This window comes from Paramisgurnus dabryanus, chromosome 3 (assembly GCF_030506205.2).
Source record: "Paramisgurnus dabryanus chromosome 3, PD_genome_1.1, whole genome shotgun sequence".
In the NCBI taxonomy this organism is placed as follows: domain Eukaryota; kingdom Metazoa; phylum Chordata; class Actinopteri; order Cypriniformes; family Cobitidae; genus Paramisgurnus; species Paramisgurnus dabryanus.
In genome coordinates this window covers 38,655,272-38,676,208 of record NC_133339.1, presented here as the reverse complement: position 1 = coordinate 38,676,208, position 20,937 = coordinate 38,655,272, and the positions used below count along the sequence as shown (strand labels likewise).

The 20,937-nt window shown below is 35.8% G+C and overlaps 1 protein-coding gene and 1 long non-coding RNA gene across 3 annotated transcripts in view; one reads left to right on the top strand and one right to left on the bottom strand.

Moving 5' to 3' along the window:
- olfm2a (olfactomedin 2a) overlaps positions 1-20,937 on the top strand; it is a 124,460-nt gene that overhangs the window by 35,804 nt on the left and 67,719 nt on the right. The window lies entirely within an intron of this gene.
- LOC135744977 (uncharacterized) lies at positions 2,380-5,449 on the bottom strand. 2 transcript variants are annotated; one of them, XR_012336458.1, is made up of 5 exons: positions 5,151-5,449; positions 3,591-3,647; positions 3,388-3,451; positions 3,040-3,101; positions 2,380-2,880 (listed from the first exon to the last, which is right to left on the bottom strand). It is a non-coding gene; the product is annotated as an uncharacterized lncRNA (long non-coding RNA). The 2 variants fall into 2 exon arrangements; XR_010530906.2 differs by lacking the exon at positions 5,151-5,449 and having other exon boundaries at positions 3,591-3,847.

Genomic DNA, 20,937 nt, shown 5'->3' with positions numbered 1-20,937 from the left:
AAATTGAAAATATGTCCCAAATTTGAAAATGAAATGCTAAAATAAAAATTAAAACATTATATTAAATTATTTCATTTTCATTTTTAACGTGATGAAGCATCATTCCGGTTATTTACATATTTTGCGATTTTATTTTTTATTTTATAATTTAATTATTATTTTATAATTTAATTAATTAATTTAAAAAAAACAAAAAAAAAACCTTCCATAGATTATGATTAGGCCTACAATTGGTTGATTACGAACCAAAAAAAAAAAAAGAATTATTGGTTTAGAAACATGTGTTACTTTGGTAAATCAAGTGCAGTTGTGTGTAAAAGGTGCTTCAGGGTGGGTGGTTGGTTGTGTGTTTGTCAATTTCATAGCAGGTGTGAAAAGAGTTCACTGGTCAAAATGAAACTTCATGAAGTGTTTTTCCTGATCTATTGTTTCATGGGAGCCAATGCACAGTAGCTTTTTTGAGGGTAATAATTTCTTTGTCGCCCAGGGTGTATTACTGAGGCGCACACTGATTTTTTGAGAGATGATGGAATCAACACAGGGCCTAATGTATTTCAGGACACTGACAGCTTGTTAATAAAAGAAATACACTTGTAAAGAAAACAGGTCCCGGTGAACTGGAAACAACCTTGGAGTTTACATGTTGACTATCCTCACATCCTGCTCTAAATGCTTTACTGCTGGGTTGTAAACACTGACCATTAGGATGATGTTACTGGAACAGAACAGAAGCTTGTACAGGGATTTGTTTGATTTGCATAATTAACTGATTTATTATTTCAAACATAACATCTGTTTAAACACCCATGAGTCCCATCATGGCATGATACATGTTCTTGTTATTTAGTCACTTTACACAAGTTGAATGTTATTTTTCGAAAATAACTCACACCCGAGGTGGTAATGCGGCCAAGACACAAAGCGGATGTTTTATTTTAAGACAATTGACAGGTTTTGTCCTTAAAATGCTATTGTGAGTAGGACTTTTTTCTTGTGCATCTCATCGAAAGAGAGAGAGAGAGAGAGAGAGAGAGAGAGAGAGAGAGAGAGAGAGAGAGAGAGAGAGAGAGAGAGAGAGAGAGAGAGAGAGAGAGAGAGAGAGAGAGAGAGAGAGAGAGAGAGAGAGAGAGAGAGAGTGATTGAGAAAGAGACTGTAGCACTGACTAGCAAGTTTCTTTTGGTTGTTACATATTTTTTTCTTTAGTATTTATGGATAATTTGTTCTACTTTTATATTATCAGGAATGACGCAAAAACAAAACTGAACAAGCAGGCAATCAGTGTTTCTTTACTCTATTTGTTTTATTCTTATTTAAATAATTTATTTAGTCATTCTTTCAATTTCTTTCTTTCTTTCTTTCACCATACACACATTTATGCTTTATTTGTTGAAATTAAATAAATCTGTTATTCATTTAATCTTACCATAGTGATATTAAACTGTAATGCGGTCGACAGACCTGGAACTACTTTATAGGTGGGTGCTGACTGAAAAATAATGCACACCCGTAGAACGTTTCTCAACCAATGAGAATGAAGCATTTGGGGCGGTTCACATATTGCATCTTTTTCTGTGCACTCAAGTTCGTTATTTCAAATGTAGGCGAGCGTTATGCGCGCTCATAACGAAAGTGACCTGTTTTTTCCAGGTGCTTCCGCACCACATCGAGTTAAAAACATCTAAACTTTTCAGATTGCCGCAAGCGCACCGCAGGTCATGTGACAAAAACCAACCAATGGTCGCGTTTTCCGCACGGGAAAACACGAAATGTGAACCGCCCCTTAAACAGCCCTGTGCTACAGGCTTTTTCATAAGATGCATGCACGTTGTCGCTGTAACTCATCTTGGTGGAACTTAACTTCAGTTTCTGTTTGTTTAATAGTCTGGCTAGTGGCTAAACTGAACTCTGGAACAAATGCCTCGTCAAAAATAACAAATGTTTTGGTTTACTAACGATCAGTGATGGGAGTAACGTGTTACAAAGTAACGCGTTACTGTAATTCCACTACTTTTAGCACACTGTTAACGATTTCCCTGTATTTTTACAGTACGGTACTGGCAGCACGGTTGCCAGTAAGTTACTGTATTTTGGTTTTACAGTACTGTACTGTAATACCATTTTACAGTACACAAACTAGTACTGTATAGTTACAAAGCAGTACTGTACTGTAATTTTACAATATTTTATTACAGTAGTCTATTTTTACAGTAATTTACTGTAATGTCTATATTGACCCATAAATACTATTTATTACTTATTGCAGTTAATACAATAATATTATATAAAATAGCTAGAGATTTAGGTTTAAATCTATAGTTATTAATATGGTAAAAATGCTAAATTAAAACATAATGAATTAAAAGGCAATCAAAGCAATGTATGTATCAAAATTTTATTTAAAAAAACATTTAATTGAAACAAACATATTTAAAACAAGATTTTAAACAATAATAAACATATAATCAAGTAACATAAAATAAAATCAACAAGTATAAACAAGTTTGGAGACCCCTGCTGTAACATATTTAACTCTGGCAAATAGAACACTGTTCCATAGTTTGAAGTTTTCAGTTTAAAGTCCATCATCGACTAAAAGGTAACATTTCACTGTGGTAAAAAGAACACTGGCCCATAGTTTTAAATATTCTACTTAAATTTCATTTAACACTAAAAATAAATGCATTAAACTGTGGCAGACAGACCACAGTGGCCTTTACTTTGAAGTCGTCCATTCGAACTCAATCAGGGACTGCATGAAGCTGTTCACATGGGGGTTAATGGCCACAGCTTTTCTCTGCACCAAGTTCCTTGTCTTTTTGCTTGCTCCTTGTCTGGATGTGCACTTTTTCCCATCTTTGGAATTAATTCTATCCAGAAACCTGTTAGAAATATCATAAACATTAAGTCAACAAATATAAGATAGAAAAAGATTCTTAAAAAATTAAACTCAGCCTTGAATTTACTCCTATTCTGAAACCTTTTGCTCTTATTCTACTGTTCCACACCTAATTTCACTAAAATACAGAAGATTCACTTACCGCTGAACAAACTCTTTCCTCAATGGACAGCATCCACCTGGATCCTGTCATGATTGAATGTCCTGAACAGAAAGTACAATTGTTACTGATTTGGACACAACTTTTTATTCTGAAAACAAAATATTTTGTCAATAAAGTCCAGGGACACCTCTGCTAAATAAATACAATTATTAAATTAAATTTCTTATAACCAAAGTCTGAATATTTCTGTTTGTATATTTCTACATGGCAAACTAAGACAATTGTGTACATGTTGTGTATGGTCGTGTTACAGTGTTGTGTGTGAATGAGTGAATGAGTGTATATATGGGTATTTAAAGAAACTGTAGTGGTAAAGTGCAAACTTACCGAACATAATGTGCTTGGTGTGTGTCTGGTATCACCCGTTGTGCCTCCACATCTGCCTTAACTCCTGAAAAGTGCAATGACACTCATGTAAACTACAAATAAAAAGTCAGCCACATTCCTGTGTAATTTTGCATGTGACGTGAAAGCATTTAATATTGCAGTCGAAAAAATACATGACTTGTAACTGTACATCATGTACTTGCCTGGTGCCTTTAAAGATGATCCATCTTACCCAATCCAGCTTACAAGCAATGGTAAGACTGTAAAAAAGACAAATGTTACAAAATCTGTTAGCCATAGAAATAAATAGACATTGTGAAGGAAATGGTAAAAGAAAATTTAGTAACACTTTACTATAAGAGTTTATTCCTTAACATTTGGTAATGCCTTAGCTAATATGAACTAACAATGAACAATATATTTTACAACATTAATAATATTTGATAATGTTCATTGTGCAGAGACAAAGTGATTGATTTAAAAATTTATTAAGTGTTTAATCTAATATCATGCTATGCTAACAAATAAAACATTACTGTAAGTGTTTAGTCAGTTGTAAAACATATATATATATATATATATATATATATATATATATATATTAGTTGTTATATTATATATTATATCTAAATATCTAAATAAGTCTTTTTTTAATTATAACATCTTGTCTACAGAAAATCTCTGAAAATGTCTCGTTTAGTGCAGAAAATAGCGATTTATAGTGACAAGGTAAAAAGACTGTCCCTTTAATGTTTTACCCGGACCGGCTGCGGTGTAACACGCTATTTCACGCAAAGTTTTTTAACAAGTTAGTAGCTAGCTGCTCACTTTAAAGATAAACATGATCGCCTAAATCTGAGCAATCCTGGTGATGCCAGTTTCCTACACGATGTTATAATGGACTATTTTACATCCAGAGATGAAGGATCAGATGACAGAGACGAGAAGACAAAGGTACGTAAATGCGGAGCCCATTCTCTTTTCGTGCATTGATTTGATGTGTTTTGGAAACTTATATATACTGCATGTAATGCATCTGAAGTGGTGGAAACAATATGCCATAAAAATGTATTGGACAACTTACTGGGAGTGTAAAACGCTTAAGAGAAGATATTCTCTGCTTTTGCGGATATACCGTAATATAATAACAACAACAATACGCGCGGCAATCCCTTTCGTTCATCTGATATTAAGATGGTCTGAATGATATTTGGTCGAAGTTAAAGCTGCGATGAGTTCGATGCATGTATCCAGTTAAATATGAGGTTTCTTGTTTTCACTTCTGTGGAGTAGTTCGGTACTACAGTATGCTGTGTACGGCGTGTCAAGTCCTGTCTGTTTACAACCACAGCCTTACCAAACAGTCGAACTTAATACTTTTCTCTGACGCTAACTGAACGGATGAAACGGCGAGATAAACGACCGTTATGCTGGGACCGCAAGACCGCGCTGGCGGGTTGTCTTTGTCCATTTCGTTAAAAATAGTTTCATTGTCACCACACTTTCATCACAATATAAACTCACCAAAACCCTCATAATTTAGTTAAAACAACCCTATATTCATTAAAAAAGGTGTAAAGCGAGTTAAAGCAGCGGTAGACATCTGTGTGTAACGTTAGCTTACTTTCTGAGGGAGATTGAAACTTTGTTGGCGACCGTTTTTTTCTCTCATTGCACGTTTAAAACAATATTGTGACAAAATATTGACAACATTCTTAAACTAAAAATTAAGTTTTCATGAAACAGAAATATTTCAAACTTACCGAACTGCCAGAAATCAATCGTCCTCCTTCAGCTGCAGCCAGGAGTTGTGCTCTCTCTCCCTCTGTGTGATTTGACTCTGGCGCACTTTCTCTGATTATTGCAAGTACACCTGGCACATTACAGCAATGGCTACAGCAAGGTTACATCAAGACCAAAATATACTGTAAAATTTTCCCGCTCAAACAAATTTACCCAGAATGCATTATGAACTGCAGTACTGTACTGTAATGTATACATACAGTATAGTACTGTGGATTTTTACAGTAATGTACTGCTAAATCTACAGCGACATCTAACAGTGCAGTAACGAGCATATAACGAAGTATTTTTATAACGCAATTACAATTACTGAAATTGAAATGAGTTTGTTACTCGCGTTACTCTATTTTGTAAAAAAATAACACTTGCAGACAAGACATTTCTGATCTAACGTCGCAGGACTTTGATATCATTAAATTAATCATTAAACTTCATCATGGCTGTCAGTGCATATAGACAGAACATGAAAAATCTAAACGGGACAACAATCCTTTGTTTAAAAATTGTGCGCAAGTCATAATCCATCCGGTTTGTAAATTATCTTTTCCAAGCAATCACAGTATGACATCAACTTGCATTTGTAGTCCACAAAAGCAATACATCTGAGACATGTTAATATATTCTTAGATGTTTACATTGTTGCATCTGGAATGATTTCTTGTTAATTTTTTATCAGACTCTTGAACCTTTCTAGTTTGGCAATAAATCAAACAAGCCTTGTATATCAAATGTGTGTATCAAATTTTTTTATACTTCTTGAACTTTCTATAAAATTAGCAATACTTACTGTTACCGATGAAAGTCACACGAATTTGAAACATCGTTACAGTAAAGGTCAGTAAAAAAAAAAATTGCAGGGGGGGAAATAAAAGCTCAAATTTATGTAAAGCATCTAAAACAAATCAACTGTCAGCTAGACACAGATGGAAACTAATGGAGTGGGATAAACTGTTTTACGTTTTTACACCATTTATGAAAAACAAGCCGCAGTTGAGGTTTGCATGTATTCATTTCTCAAGCCTGTCTCATCTCATGCGTAGTGACATCCCACACACTCTCCATCAAAGCAAAAACCAAACAGATGCTGCACGTCATATGATGAATCATTTACACAGGACAAACAATGACCCGTTCAACTAGTCAACTTATTTTCTGGACGACTAGTCAACTTGTCTTGGCTGGCATCGGCTGTATGCTTAAATAGAGTGGGGATGTACAGAAATGTATAATTGGTTGTTTTTGCATCTAATTGCTGAAGTTTAATAGAAAAAGCCCTTATTCTAAACAACGATCGTTGTAGTTTAATTATTTCTGACATCTGTGCCATCCTCTACTAGCACAGGACAATGCTTGCAAAAGTAAAATCTGTTGCGAAGGCCCTTAGGGTCCGCTCAATTTGAGCTGAATAAGTCCTGATCCTTGGTTTGAGAAGCTACTGTACAATCCATTGGCCGTGGAAGCTTTATTGCAGTGTTTTGGTTTGTTTATATTAAAATACAAAAGATTTATCAAAAGATTGTTTGTGATTCCCATGAACTTTTTTGGGGAAATATTTGCTGATAACAACCCTGTGTGTTCCATTAGCAACAATCTTTTGTTATTGCTGCACTTGTTTGTGGCTGAATCAGATAAATGGAAATAGCAGATACAGTACATTGACCTAAAAGCCTCACTGGGTTATAACACTTATTCAGAATCTTCTCTAGTTACACGCATCATGTGTTATATACTCTATTGGTAATTGATTTTTAGTGCTTTATCCTTGGTTTAATATCCTTGGACTTTACATCAATATGTGTGGTTGTAGGAGATCAGGGAATACAGTATATTTTCTAGTTGGTGTCAACAAATTGTTATAATCTTAGTTACTTTATCAAAGCTGCATGAGCTTGAATGTAAACATTTACAAGATACAGTGTATATAGGGTAGGTTGACAAAACAAATCAAAGGTTGGCTTAGTAATGTTGTTCAGCATTTTTATATAGAGCCTGAGGTCACTGCTAGAGGTGCTTTTGTTTTGCATAATGCATTATTTTGCATTTAGCATGCAGCATTTTTAAAACAAACAACAAGAACAGAAGTAAAAAGCTTTTTTCTTTCTTTTTTTTACATTTTTCGGTCACACTTTATTTTATAGTCAACTTTAGACATTCTGCTAACTATAAGCACCATTGCTGTCGCTTGCTCTGCTGTGCATAGTAATTAAAAAACATAAAACATGGTTGAAGCGCACAGTTTTTTTCCCATTCTTTTGTGTGTGCGCACTGAGGATGGGGTTCAATATAATTAAGTGTAAAATAGAGTTGGGCAATAGACAATGTTATCGTCCATGTCCATCGACTGACAGACATCATGATGTTCAGCCAACATCATGATTCTACCCGCCCGCAAAAACATCTTAATTAATTACACTACATTACCCAGTGCAATGCATGCGTTCAATTTCTGCACAGTATTTTTTTTTTAGGTAAAACAACTTCAGTAAGATAATGAAGTTCCTGATCACAATACAAATTATATTCAAAGCAGTTTAATGATTTGGACTTGCGCGTATGGCCCTATTGCTCCAAGTTGAAGCACTTCAGGTCGGCTGTGAGTTTGGCAATCTGTTCAATAACGTTGTTTCCTCCAGAGAGAATTTTAATCTGTTAACCACTTTCCAGAACACATATGACCTGCAATGTACACTGCAGAAGTGGGCGGTGGCTTTTGTCCTGCTTGATGGCTTGCACCTGCTCCAGGATTCTCGCATTTGCTGTTTGGAGCCCCGAATGATACACGGCAAAAATGTATTTTCTATTAACAATTCACAAATCGCAAAAACGTAAAACAATTTATGTGATTATTTTTTTTTAAAACCAAAATGAAAAAAATAAAATAAAAATAACGACTTGATATTCATATTTTCATTTTTATGCGCAAATTAAAAATGGGGAATAAGTATAGTGACTTAATTCCTAAATAAGTACTCTTAATTCCCAATTTTTATTTGCCCATAGAAACAATAATATCATTAAAAGCCTAATAATCTCAATTTTCAATATATATTTTTATTCTTCATGTCATCAGCAATTTCGATTTAGGCATGCTCTGCACCAGCTGACCACTAAGGAGTGATGCAGAGCAGGTGTCAGAGGATTAAAACATTAAATTTAATGTTTAACATTAAATTTGATGTCTTCCAGATGTCATCGTCCATCGTGATGTTTCACTGTAGACATCGTCTGATCCCGATTTAGTAGACATCACCCAACCCTAGTGTGAAACATGACCAACGCTGTGGGGGGCGCCAGGAACAATCGTACTTGAGTTCAGACAACAGCAGTAAAAACACCTAACTCTCATTAGAGTATTAGTAGACTGTTATGGGTTGGGTTTGGTAGAATAAGTTAACATGTAGTTTCAATTGTTTTAGTAGTCAATAGATTGTCAATTGGGGGACCTTCAAATTAATGCTGTAATGACTGGCAGTTGACAAAAAGTTGCTTATAGTTAGTGGACTATTGAAATCTAGTGCCCTATTTTAACTCTTTCACCGCCAGCGTTTTTAAAAAATTTGCCAGCCAACGCCAGCATTTTTCATAATGTTTACAAAGTTTAATGCCTTCCAGAAAATGTTCTTCTTTAAATATATAAACAAACAACATATCAAATGAAAGAATTGACTCTCTGCTTAAAAACAAAAAACAAAAAATTGTTTCATCTTACCTTCATTAGTTCTCTTTTATCACCTCTCAAATATGGTTTCTTCAAAAACACCCAATTTTGAGCAAAAAGCCGCAATAATTCAATTTTTGTGAAGGACTTTTGATAAAGATCAGATGCAGAGCGATCTTTAAAACATACACGGAGTTCTTTCTCTTTAAGGCGCTACTTCCGGGTTGTATAAGTTGCTATACCTGGTGGATAATAGAGGTATTGTGGAAAGCCGGAATTTCTCATCAATTGCAGGGAAAGAGTTAATGATCTAAGCATATGGTCTAAAGCGCATGACGCAAGTGCACTAAGGGCATGTCCGAATCCACTTTTGCAAGTGTATTGACAGGAAAAATGGTTTGTGCGCCTGGCACACCATCTAAAAGTGGTTGTTCCTATATTCTCGTTATGAGTAATGGGTGTGTTTTGGCGTAACATGCAATAAATCAATGAGAATCTCATCTCTCATCCCCTTTAAATGCCAGTTGTGCTGGCGCACATGCCGATTTGTGTAATTAAACCATTGGTTCTCTTTAAAAGTCGTTATTTAAGTCATGGAATATTTAGTAAAAAAGTATGACGCATGATCACTGTAATCTCAAAAAGCTTTTTATAAGAATAATATACAAATATGGAAATAAAATGTTTCAGCACTGGGACAGCGCCGTGAATCTTGTGAAAAATCTTACTTAAAAATGGTTCTCATCTCACCATATCCAAAGGTACAAAGTCATCATATACAATAAATCCGTGGGGTAGCATTTAAAAACATTAAAAAATACATGCAATATTTGCACTTTTTAACTCTTTCACCGCCAGCGTTTTAAAAAAAAGTTGCCAGCCAGCGCCAGCGTTTTCATGATTTTTCTTTAAATATATAAACATACAATATACCAAATGAAAGAACAGACCCTCTGCTTTCAAACAAAAAAACCGTTTCATCCTACCTTCAGTGGTTCTTTTGTAATCAGCTTTTGAATATGGGTAGGTTTCTGCAAAAACACCACATTTTGAGCAAAAAGCAGAGATAATTCCATTTTTGTGACGGACTTTTTATAGAGATTCCATTCAGAGCGATCTTTAAAACAAACACGGACATGCAGCTGCTTGCCATAGGGCAATACTTCCGGGTTTAAAAAGTTGCGGAAGGGCCACCTGGTGGATAATAGCGGTATTGCGGAAAGACGGAAAATCTCGTCATTGGCGGGGAAGCGTTTTCTCTTAATTGACGAGATATCTCGTCAATGGTGGTGAAAGAGTTAAAGCAAAAAATTCAGCTTTTTAATCCTTTATTTTTTCATATTTAAAAATGTTTGTTTGTTGTGTGCTGCTATGTGTGTATTTTAAGCAAAGTGTACATGCGTTGTCGTCCCGTTTATAGGTGCATTACTAAATTAGCAATAGCAATTCAAAATAGCAATGCGCCTAAGCATACCTTGTTTTTAGACCAGCACGCCCATGGGCGCACAAATGGGTGCAAATGAATTTCATATTTAAAAGAGCACCTATTTCATTGCTAAAAACAACATTATTTTGTGTATTTGGTATAATACAATGTGTTTGCGTGGTTTTTGGTTAAAAACACATTATTTTCCACATACCGTACATTTTTGTAGCTCCAGTTTCACTCTCTTTCTGAAATGCACAGAGTTGAAAGCACCGTGTCCCTGATTGGCCAGCTAATCTGTACGTTGTGATTGGCCTGAATACCTCTGACGTCAGCAAAAAATGTAATGCTCCTTACCATGTTTGAAAGATTCAGAGTCTAAAGCGGAAGTTTTTATGCTAATGTAGGTCTTTACTACATCACCAAGCCCAGGAAGTAAACTGTTGCCCACAATCCATGTGTTTGTTGTAGTCCAAGAAAAGAGATTGACGTTGGAAATGATAACTCGCGTCATCGTTTACTTTGAGGTTTGTACCTTTTGCATATCCTTAACATGTACTAATACACATTTACACACCAAAGAAATGTAAAACGTGAATCTGACAATAAGTGCTCTTTAATAACGTAGCACTGAACGTGAAAATGATAACTGCGTCGGGTTAAACCTAGCAAAAAACAGATGCATTGCACCCTGCGCCTAAAGTGTTACCCATGTTTCAAAGTTCAGAGAAATTGTTTATTTCCAGGTTTACCATGGTCTCTGAATAAACTTTTTATTTGTACAATTAAATCAGATCACAAAAGTGACCAGTCCATGTCTTACAATCCAGCCGTTTCCATGAGCACCACACAGCCTGCAGAACCTCAACATACATAAATAATCATTCTCAAACATTTACAGGTGAAAAAAACAGCTCAAACACAAATGAGCTGTCACTCTTTGAAATGTAAAGCCGTTTAATCTCAGACTGCATCAAGGCCGATCCCATAAGCGAGTGGATGGGCATTCAGACAGCACGCGTGGTCGTTTGGGGTAACCTCAATTAACAGACCTCTCACTCATCCTTAAGATACCCAATTTTCGCTCTGTAATTAGTCAAATTACAAGAACGCAGACGATTTAATTTCCATTTCCCACCACGGAACGCATGTATGATTAGCTCAGATCAGTGGGAAGGGTCAGCGCGTCGAGTCGGTGTTCGCGCTGAATGTTATTCGCAGAATTAATCTCCGTGGCTGTGGGTGTAATTGGGTCATTGAGGCGCGGAGAATGCGAACGGTGATCATTGTAATCGGTTGTGAGATGAATGTGGACGGCATCATTAACTCAATGGGGGGAGGCATGGCTGTCTTATTCTCACCTAGAGAGACAGTAAGGGATTTGGAGATCTCATTTTCTCCATGTCTACTGACTCATCGTGACATACAGCAGGACCGGTCACAAACAGAACAGAGCAGAGCTATAGCTGCGGCTGCTCTGTATCCATGCACAAAAGCAGCATTGAGCCGTATTGGCAGAGGATGTGAGGAGAGGAAAACGCTGTAATGCTGTCTTCTACTAGAAATGCTCTGTGCTTGTTGAGATGTTGAAAATAAGTTGCACTGACAAAAGGACAAAAACGATACTGAAATCTTATACGGCACCATAATGCAGCTTACACCATTGATGCAGTACGCAGTATGTATACCATACAGCATTTGAATTTTCTATTTTCCTGTATACTCAGAATGACCTTGACTAAAATATGTATCTTACGATGCATTGCGTACAGTTTGACTTTCTATGTGGATACCCAACCTGGTCTAACTGTTAAAGGAAAACACCACCATTTTTCAATATTGTACTATGTTCTTACCTCAACTTTGTTCTTACCTCAACTTAGACGAATGAATACATACCTGTATTTGTGCAATGCATGCACTTAGTCTTTGTACAGTGCGTCGTGAATGTGTTAGCATTTAGCCTAGCCCCATTCATTCCTTAGGATCCAAACAGGGATGAATTTAGAAGCCACCAAAAACACTTCCATATTTTCCCTATTTAAAGACTGTTACATGAGTAGTTACACGAGTAAGTATGGTGGCACAAAATAAAACGTGGCGATTTAAAAAATCGAGAGCACTGCAGCACTTCAACCTCAGGCGCAGTAATATTGATGGAATTTGAACGAGAGGGGAAGTAGTCAGGAGTGATGATGTTACTTAGCACTGCAAACTAAGTGCTTTTCCACCATATAATATAGTTCTCATTTTTACTCCGCTTAGAAAATCGGCACGTTTTATTTTGTGCCACCATACTTACTCGTGTAACTACTCATGTAACAGTCTTTAGGGAAAACATGGAAGTGTTTGGTAGCTTCTGTTTGGATCCTAAGGAATGAATGGGGCTAGGCTAAATGCTAACACATTCACGACGCACTGTACAAAGACTAAGTACATGCATTGCACAAATACAGGTATGTATTAATTCATCTAAGTTGAGGTAAGAACATAGTACAATAGTGAAAAATGGTGGTGTCTTCCTTTAATACATAGTATTAATACGTAAAACTTCGTTTTATTGATAATTTTACCACCCAACCCAAACTTTACCCTAAACCTAAACCCTTTTTATATAAAAAAGTGAAATATAATGTATTCTTTTTATATTATGCAATATAATACACAGGAATGTGTGGGAAACATTTTGTACAATATTGTCAGGATCCTGCCCGAATCTGGTTTTGTATTGATATCTAGTATTTTTGGCTCCCTTGCTTGTTATTACTTTCACTTGTTCCCCTCATTAGTTTTCCCTATTTAAAGTCCTTGGCTGCGTCCTAAACCGCATACTGTAAAGTAGGTACTGAATGAGATGAAGTACCTACTTACTTGCCGTTAAAACAGTAGGTACTGTGTAGTATGAATCCTGGTAGTATGAATGAGAGTCAGACGTACTACATCCGCCACGTTGCTACATCACTCCATCATGTTGTGTCATTCCAGCACGAATACAGTCGTTACGCGTCGTCTTCTTCGTTCGATAACTCCTCTCCCGGGGCATCATGGGATAGTGAAGTATCCATCGTATGCACACTGCAAAATCTAACCGGAACTAGTAGGTAATCCGGATACTTTTCACATACTGTTTTTCGAATACCATGTATTCGGACATACTCGCCTCGCCTACTGCTTTTCGCATACTATATAGTATGGAAGTAGGCGGTTTCGGAAGCAGCACTTGTGTTTGGTGTTCTTCAATGGTTCATTTTGTCTTTTTACGGGGAGTACCTGTAAGAATATTTAGTCAAGTCAAAGTCTAGTTTTCTGTTTTAAGTTATTTGTAGTCAAGTATAGTTTTTATTAAGTCCTTTGTTTAGCCTGTCTCCAGTTTTTGTTTGCCTCATCGTGGGTTTTTGTTTTCTTGTTTTCTTGATAAGTGTAAGTACAATAATTTATTTATGGCAAAATTTCAAAAGCAGTACCAAAAGTAGCATGTGCTGCAGTTGCGGTCCTTTTTGGAGTATATGAAGTACAGAGAGGTTTTAAAGTTATTAGATGACGCGCATTTAAAATTTCAAAAGTACATTGACTGAAAGACGGCAATGTCGTAAGTACAGTATGTGACGTAGCACGCAAGAGCCAATGTCCGTTTGATATCACTGTCATAAAGCAATGTGTCGTAAAGCTTCTTGAGGCGCAATATTTGAATTAATAAAGATCGCAAGATTGGACGTTTTTGGTCGCTGATGTGAATTACAGCAAATTAATAAAATGAATCTTTTATGAATTTACTTTGTGTTTTGTTGTAATTATTGTTGCATAGGAGAAGACTGTACAGGAGAAAATACCTTTTATGTGTCTAAAGATTACAAAATGGTTAAATGATTACAGAAATGTTATTCATTTTAAGGTTTTAAAGTGTAGTCTTGTTTAATATTATGTATTTCTCTGAAAGTCCTGAACATTTCATTACGTAAATAAGTGAACTGTCTCAAATAAATAATGAATATTTAACAAAATATGAATAAGAAACAAACACCAAGCACAAGACATCATTTACACGTTGTATTTTTCGGCTAAATTACTTGATTTAGCCTGAAAAACAACGTCCAAATGATGTCTTGTGCTTGGTGGGCACCAATGCCCACAATTTTAATATTTATAAAAATGAACACGTACAAATCTGTACGTCTGTAAAGCTGTTATTTGTGAATAATGAATCTTTTTGACCTGTCAATATACTGATATTATACGTTTCAATGTGTATGAAAACGTAAGTATATGTACATTTGGTACAACCGCACTTTACGTAAACATAAAGAAATCACGTTGGGATACAAGACGTGTTCATGAGCTCATGAGTCAGTTTAGTCATTTCTGGAGCTTGACAGATGTGGTCGCTAAAATAATTTTGTAGTTCAGCGATGTAACTTTTTTGATCCGCATGAGTAAATAAGAGGATTTTCGTTTGTGTGTAAGCTAAGCCTTTAACTTTTTAGCTTGTACTTACAAGCATCACTCACAAAAAGAAACCTCACAGGATCAAAAACTCTCCAAACCTTGAACCAAATGCTTATTCATATATAGCCTACAGTAACAGCCTGTCCCCTGGTAAGCAGCAGTTGAATAATGCTGTCAGTTTAGACATATTTATCACAGGAATGGTAACATTGGCATAAAACAGGTAGACAGGTCAAAGCAGCTAATGGCATCAGTCATCCCTCGTGGAGCACTGTCACTGTTGGTTTGTAGTAGACATGGCTAATGCGTAACCGCGGCCAGCATCCCAGCTCTAATATTTCCCCACATAACACATAAAGGGAGTTGATGTGCTCGAGGTGATGTAACGCAGTCGGATTCGTTGCTGGCAGTGGCGGGCTGCATTATTTAGAGGGTCTTGGACAGGAGTTAAGTGTTGGCGGTGAGAAACGAAGATGGCCGTTTCGTGTTGCATGCAGGGTGGTCGCTGTGTGGCACAGGCTCTCGGGGGGCTGTGCTGTTAAAATCCCACAAGCACAAAGCGCTTTTTATCCAAACTTATCTGTATGCAGCAGCTGGGGTATAAACCTGACCGGCATTTATATGAGCTTTGGTAGTTAATGTGAAATGATGTTCTGTGATGCTATAAAACCAGGTTTTATCTGGGCATGTTGGTTTAGAAGACAATGCTTTGTGTACACAGTTTACAAACGGACTGAATTGTGAACGCTGTGTGTTTAAGCAGATGTTGGAAAACGCAAAACACAAGCGACTGTTCCTTTGGATATCTTGCATGTTTAAAGACACGTAAAGCATGCATATGTATGGTACAGGTTCTTGAGTAGTCGATGAACGTCCTTGGAAAGGTTTTAGGTCTTTACTGCCATCTGCAGGCGATCAAATGCATTGCACTGTGAAGTTAATTTAAACAGTGTGAGCTGATTAAAAATGCCCTTTAATACCATAAGCCCTGAAGGCAAACATTACAATGTTGAGTACGTTAAGCACAGATTACCTTTGCAGAGGAACGTGTGTATATGTGTGCCACGCATACACGCAGTGTGTTGTTTGAAGCGTGTATGTGCGTGACAGTGTTAGCGTGCGAGAATATGAGTAAGATCATTAATGAAGACGTGAAGGTCTTGGACAGAAATAGCAGAATGAGAGGCCCGCAGGGCAAGAGGAGATAAAATTCACCAGTGACGACGCGCCTTCATGTACAATTCGACTGCAGCACCAAAGACGTCGTCTCTATACTATATCTCAATGTTCACTGTAATCTCAAGCTTTAGGTTATTATTCTGATTTGTCAGTTATTTATTTAGCTTATTCTGACTAATAATTCACAACAGCAGATCATTTCTGCAGTAGACCAAGCGTTACCTTAAGAGGCTATTTGTTGGACAGCAGCAGCCTCTAGTGGTCACCTATATGAATTACCACAAGCTGCTTTATAATGCAAGATCTCATTACCACAAACGATCATGTACAACGTATTCAATATTGAGAAGGACTTTTTTGTGTTTACTTAAATGATTAGGAGGATGTGAAGGTTGTTTGTTCCCTAAATCCAAAATCAATTCACAGTCTGAAACGTTTAATGAGTCTATCAAATGCAGGGCTATTGTGGCGGTGGAGCATACAGCAAGTGCTGATTACATTTGACAGTATTTGGAGATCCTATTTATGTCTCATTCAAAAGTGCCACAGATGAAGTGTCGTCTGTCTTGTTTTCAAAATTTGTTTATCACCCGTACGGCGCTAATGTAACCTCGTGTGGTTATATCACTTAATTGGATGAAAATGGCTCACTCGGCTTTTAAAGCGAACACACAACATTCAGTTTAGGATCGTATAAAATGAATCAGCGTTATGCTTTCTCTCTGTATGGTTGTGCTATATTAAGTTTTATAACATGTTTGTATGATTTGATGTTGCAAAAACAAAATGTGATGTGTCTTATCGTGCCACATTTTATATTATATTTATATATTTTGTATAGGGTATAAAAAATACATTTCAATCTGTTTCTCACACTAAGCTGTCGCATGGCATCATAAAAGGAAATAAATTATGAACTCAAGCTCTAATTTGTCCACTGACAAACCATTGCAGTGTTTTCATTGTAGTGCTGTCCAAGTTTGACTTCATTATTGTGACAAATTTCTGAGTGAAATTAAATATAGAGTAAGACAAAGAGGGTGCGGCTTGTTTATTCATTGCAAATTGATTGATTGCGAATTAAGGTGTTGCATTCAGAAATGGAGCTGGTTAAAGGGATAGTTCACCCAAACATTTTCACATCCTTGTGTTGTTCTAAACCTGTATGAGTTACTTTATGAACACAAAAGAAGACATTTTGATAAATGATGATAAGCACACAGCTGATTGTAACCAATGACTTCCATAGCAGGAAAAACAAATACTATGGAATTCAATGGGTACCATTAACTAAGTGCTTAACATCATTGATCAAAATCTCTTCTTCATTATTTATCACAATACTTTCATAATATTTGTTTTCCTAATACTGAAATCAGTGGTTATAGTCAGCTGTGTGCTTATCATCATTTATCAAAATATCTTCAGAGGAAAAAAAACTCATAGAGATTTACAACAACATGAGGATGAGAAAATAATGACCGAATTTTCATTTTTGGGTGAACTATCACTATAATTGATGTTTTGTCTGAAGCTGTCAAACTGATTTCACCAGATAAGGACCAAGTTTTGATTCCTGGGTGAAAATGTGCACTAAAATACACTTTAATTAGTAAATGTACTATTCTCATGCACTAATTTTGTACAAAAAAGATAAACTTAAGTGTAGTAATATAAGTGTATATGTATATAAACACTAATGTAGTATTGAAGTAGAACTATAATTTAAATTGTATATTTGTATTATTTAGCACAAAAATAACAACGTAGTACAAATGCTGGTATTTAGGTATGTTTTTAGTATACTTTATTTTTTCCTGGGTCAAGATTAGCCTACGATTTCCATTTATTGTGGATTTACTTGCATTTATGGATTAGGGTAGGGCTGTCACAATGATTAAATAATCGTCTCATCGCAATTGTTTGACCTCACAGTCACCGCAATAATTGCACATCTCTCTAAAAAAACACCCAATGCTGCAAAACTTTGATAAGAAGTATAAGCTGCCAGGTAAAACACATTTCCAAATTTAGGAAAGTGAAGGATGCTATTCTTAAAGAATTGATTTTTTTACAGCCACTACAGACATTACTAATACCTTAGTAGGATTGGCTACTATTTAAGGCCTGTTTTGGTATTGTCAGTTTATTTTTAATGCATTTTTATTTTCAATTGTTTTTCAGACGATTTATTATGGTTATTTCTTATGAAGAATTTTCAGTTTTTGAGATATATTCATTAAATAATTACTTTTAAATATTTGTATTAATATATACTGCCAGGTAAACCTTGCAAAAGATTTGATTTAAACAATCACAACAATGTGTGAAAATTATTTTATGAACAAACGAAAAAATGTATGAGAATAAATGTCAAAGCAATAAAACAGACAATTAATTGACATAATCGTCAAAGACCTAAAACAGACAATTAATTGTCATAATCGGCACAATTTCGTAGACAATTAGCCGTCAGACAAATTTCATATACCAGATTTGGACTTACAGTATTACACTGTAATAAAATTGCTGTACACTGTAAAAAAATTCCGTAGAAATTGCACACTGTAAAAAAATCCGTAGAAATTGCAGCTGGGTTGTCGGTAATTTACCGTAGATTTAAATTTATGTTATTTACTGGCAACATTTTGTTCAAAGTTAAATGAACATTAAACATTTCCAAGTCTTTGTCTTTACAGAGTAAAACTAAAAAACAGCATCAAGCACAACATTCTGGGAAACAAAATCTGAAGCAAAAAACAGAAAAAGGTTGATGATGATTTCTGGTTCCCAGAATGCTTTGCATGAGGCTGTTATTGTATAGTTTTATACAGATAAAGACTTGTTAATATTTAAAAATTATTTAACTTCGAACAAACTCTTGCCAGTAAATAACATAAATTTAAATCTACGGTAAATTACCGGCAACCCAGCTGCAATAACATTGTAATTTCTACAGATTTTTTTTACAGTGCAGCTGGGTTGCCGGTAACTTACCGTAGATTAAAAGTTATGTTTTTTTCTGGCAACATTTTGTTCAAAGTTAAATGAACATTAAACATTTACAAGTCTTTGTCTTTACAGAGTAAACCAAAAAAAACAGCATCAAGCACAACATTCTGGGAAACAAAATCTGAAGCAAAAAACAGAAAAAGGTTGATGATGATTTCTGGTTCCCAGAATGCTTTGCATGAGGCTGTTATTGTATAGTTTTATTCTGTAAAGATAAAGACTTGTTAATATTTAAAATGTATTTAACTTTGAACAAACTCTTGCCAGTAAGTAGCATAAATTTAAATCTACGGTCAATTACCGGCAACCCAGCTGCAAAAACATTGTAATTTCTATGGATTTTTTTTACAGTGTAGTTATGCATCCGTTTCCCAGTAACTTACTGTAGATTAAAATGTATTTTATTTACTGGTTTGTTTAAAGTTAAATGAACATGAAGCATTTACAATATTTGTCTTTACAGAATAAATCTATAAAATAACAGCCTCATGCAAAACAACCTGCAAACCAGAAATCTTCATCAATCTTTTCAGTATGTTTTCCTCAGATGTTGGTTCCCAGAATGTTTTGCATGAGGCTGTTATTTTATAGCTTAAGTCTGTAAAGGTAAATATTTGTTAATGTTTAATGAACATTTAACTTTGAACAAACTGTTGCCAGTAGATAACATACATTTAAATCTACAATACTGTAAGTTACTGACAAACAGCTGCCAGTAATACTATAATTTCTACAGACTTTTTTACAGTGCAATTTTACTGAATCGAAATTCCCCCACAAGCATGTCCCACCTCAAACCATTGGTTGAATCTGTGTTGTTTTATAAAACTGTACATGCCAACGATTACATATATTTATAATTTTGATTATTTCCATACAAAATATGTTTCTTATGTGAGTAATTTGGAAAGCTTTTAACTATGAAACTTACTCATACTGTATACTACTAAGGATTCAGCCCCTTGTGAACCTACAGAGCACAAGTGCATTTAGGGAATGGATGGATGTTTTTTCCTGTTTACTGGCTTTGTCGTCAGCTAATCACCATTGTTATAACATAAATTTCTTGTGGCTCCAGAGTAATTAGTCACGCAGCACAGTGGCTCAGGTGATTGGCTCGAAAACAGCGACTAGCAAACAGGTTGAGTACCATGTAGGGGGTCTAAGCCTGCTGGGAACTGTCATTGATTTTTCCAGATACCATCAATCTCCCTGGCTTAAGCAAAATACAGCAACATTGACTGATCCACATATCCGTTGTGTTTATACTTTTTTAGAAACTTTATCTTACATGTTTCATATATTAAGCTAAAATAGAAGAAAGTATTTAAACAATTTTTTAAAATAGACAATTTAATAGTAGTTGCAGTACTCACATACAAACACATGGTGGCAGTGTTGTGCTGAATCAACACAGGCACATCAGGAGATGTGAGACCCCGAAGGGTTTCAGACAGATGTCACATTTCATCAAGTGTTTTAGTGGATATGACCATGCAAATCTCAAATCACTTTCAACATGTCAAAACACTGACAGAAGACACCTGTTATGGGCAAAATAACCAGTGAAGAGACAACGGGAAATCATGATGAAACAAACAAAAAAAAAAAAACGAGAATTAAAGGACACAGAGGTGGAACGGCTTCCACTTGATTCATCTGTTTAATTATGTGACTTATGTCGCTTCAGGCTGGTGAGGATGATGGGTAATAGAGAGAGAGAGAGTAGTCTGCACGGCTGGGCTGCTGATGGACTGCAGTCAGCTCTGGTTAGGGCTGAACACCAGCACTGTGCCTGTCTGCATGCAAAATTCCCATTATGTTTTGATCAAGGAAGTGTCACATGTGATTGATGAGTCGAGTCCAGCTTCCTCTTCGTCATTAAATACTGCTCCTCTTCCTCACGCATATGCAAGCGATACCCACACGGAGAAAGAACTTAATTTAGCACGCAGGAAGACAAACCCTTCAAACAGCAACAGCTTCAAACAGCTGATTCTTCCATAAAGATCTGGGGGTGCGCATTTTC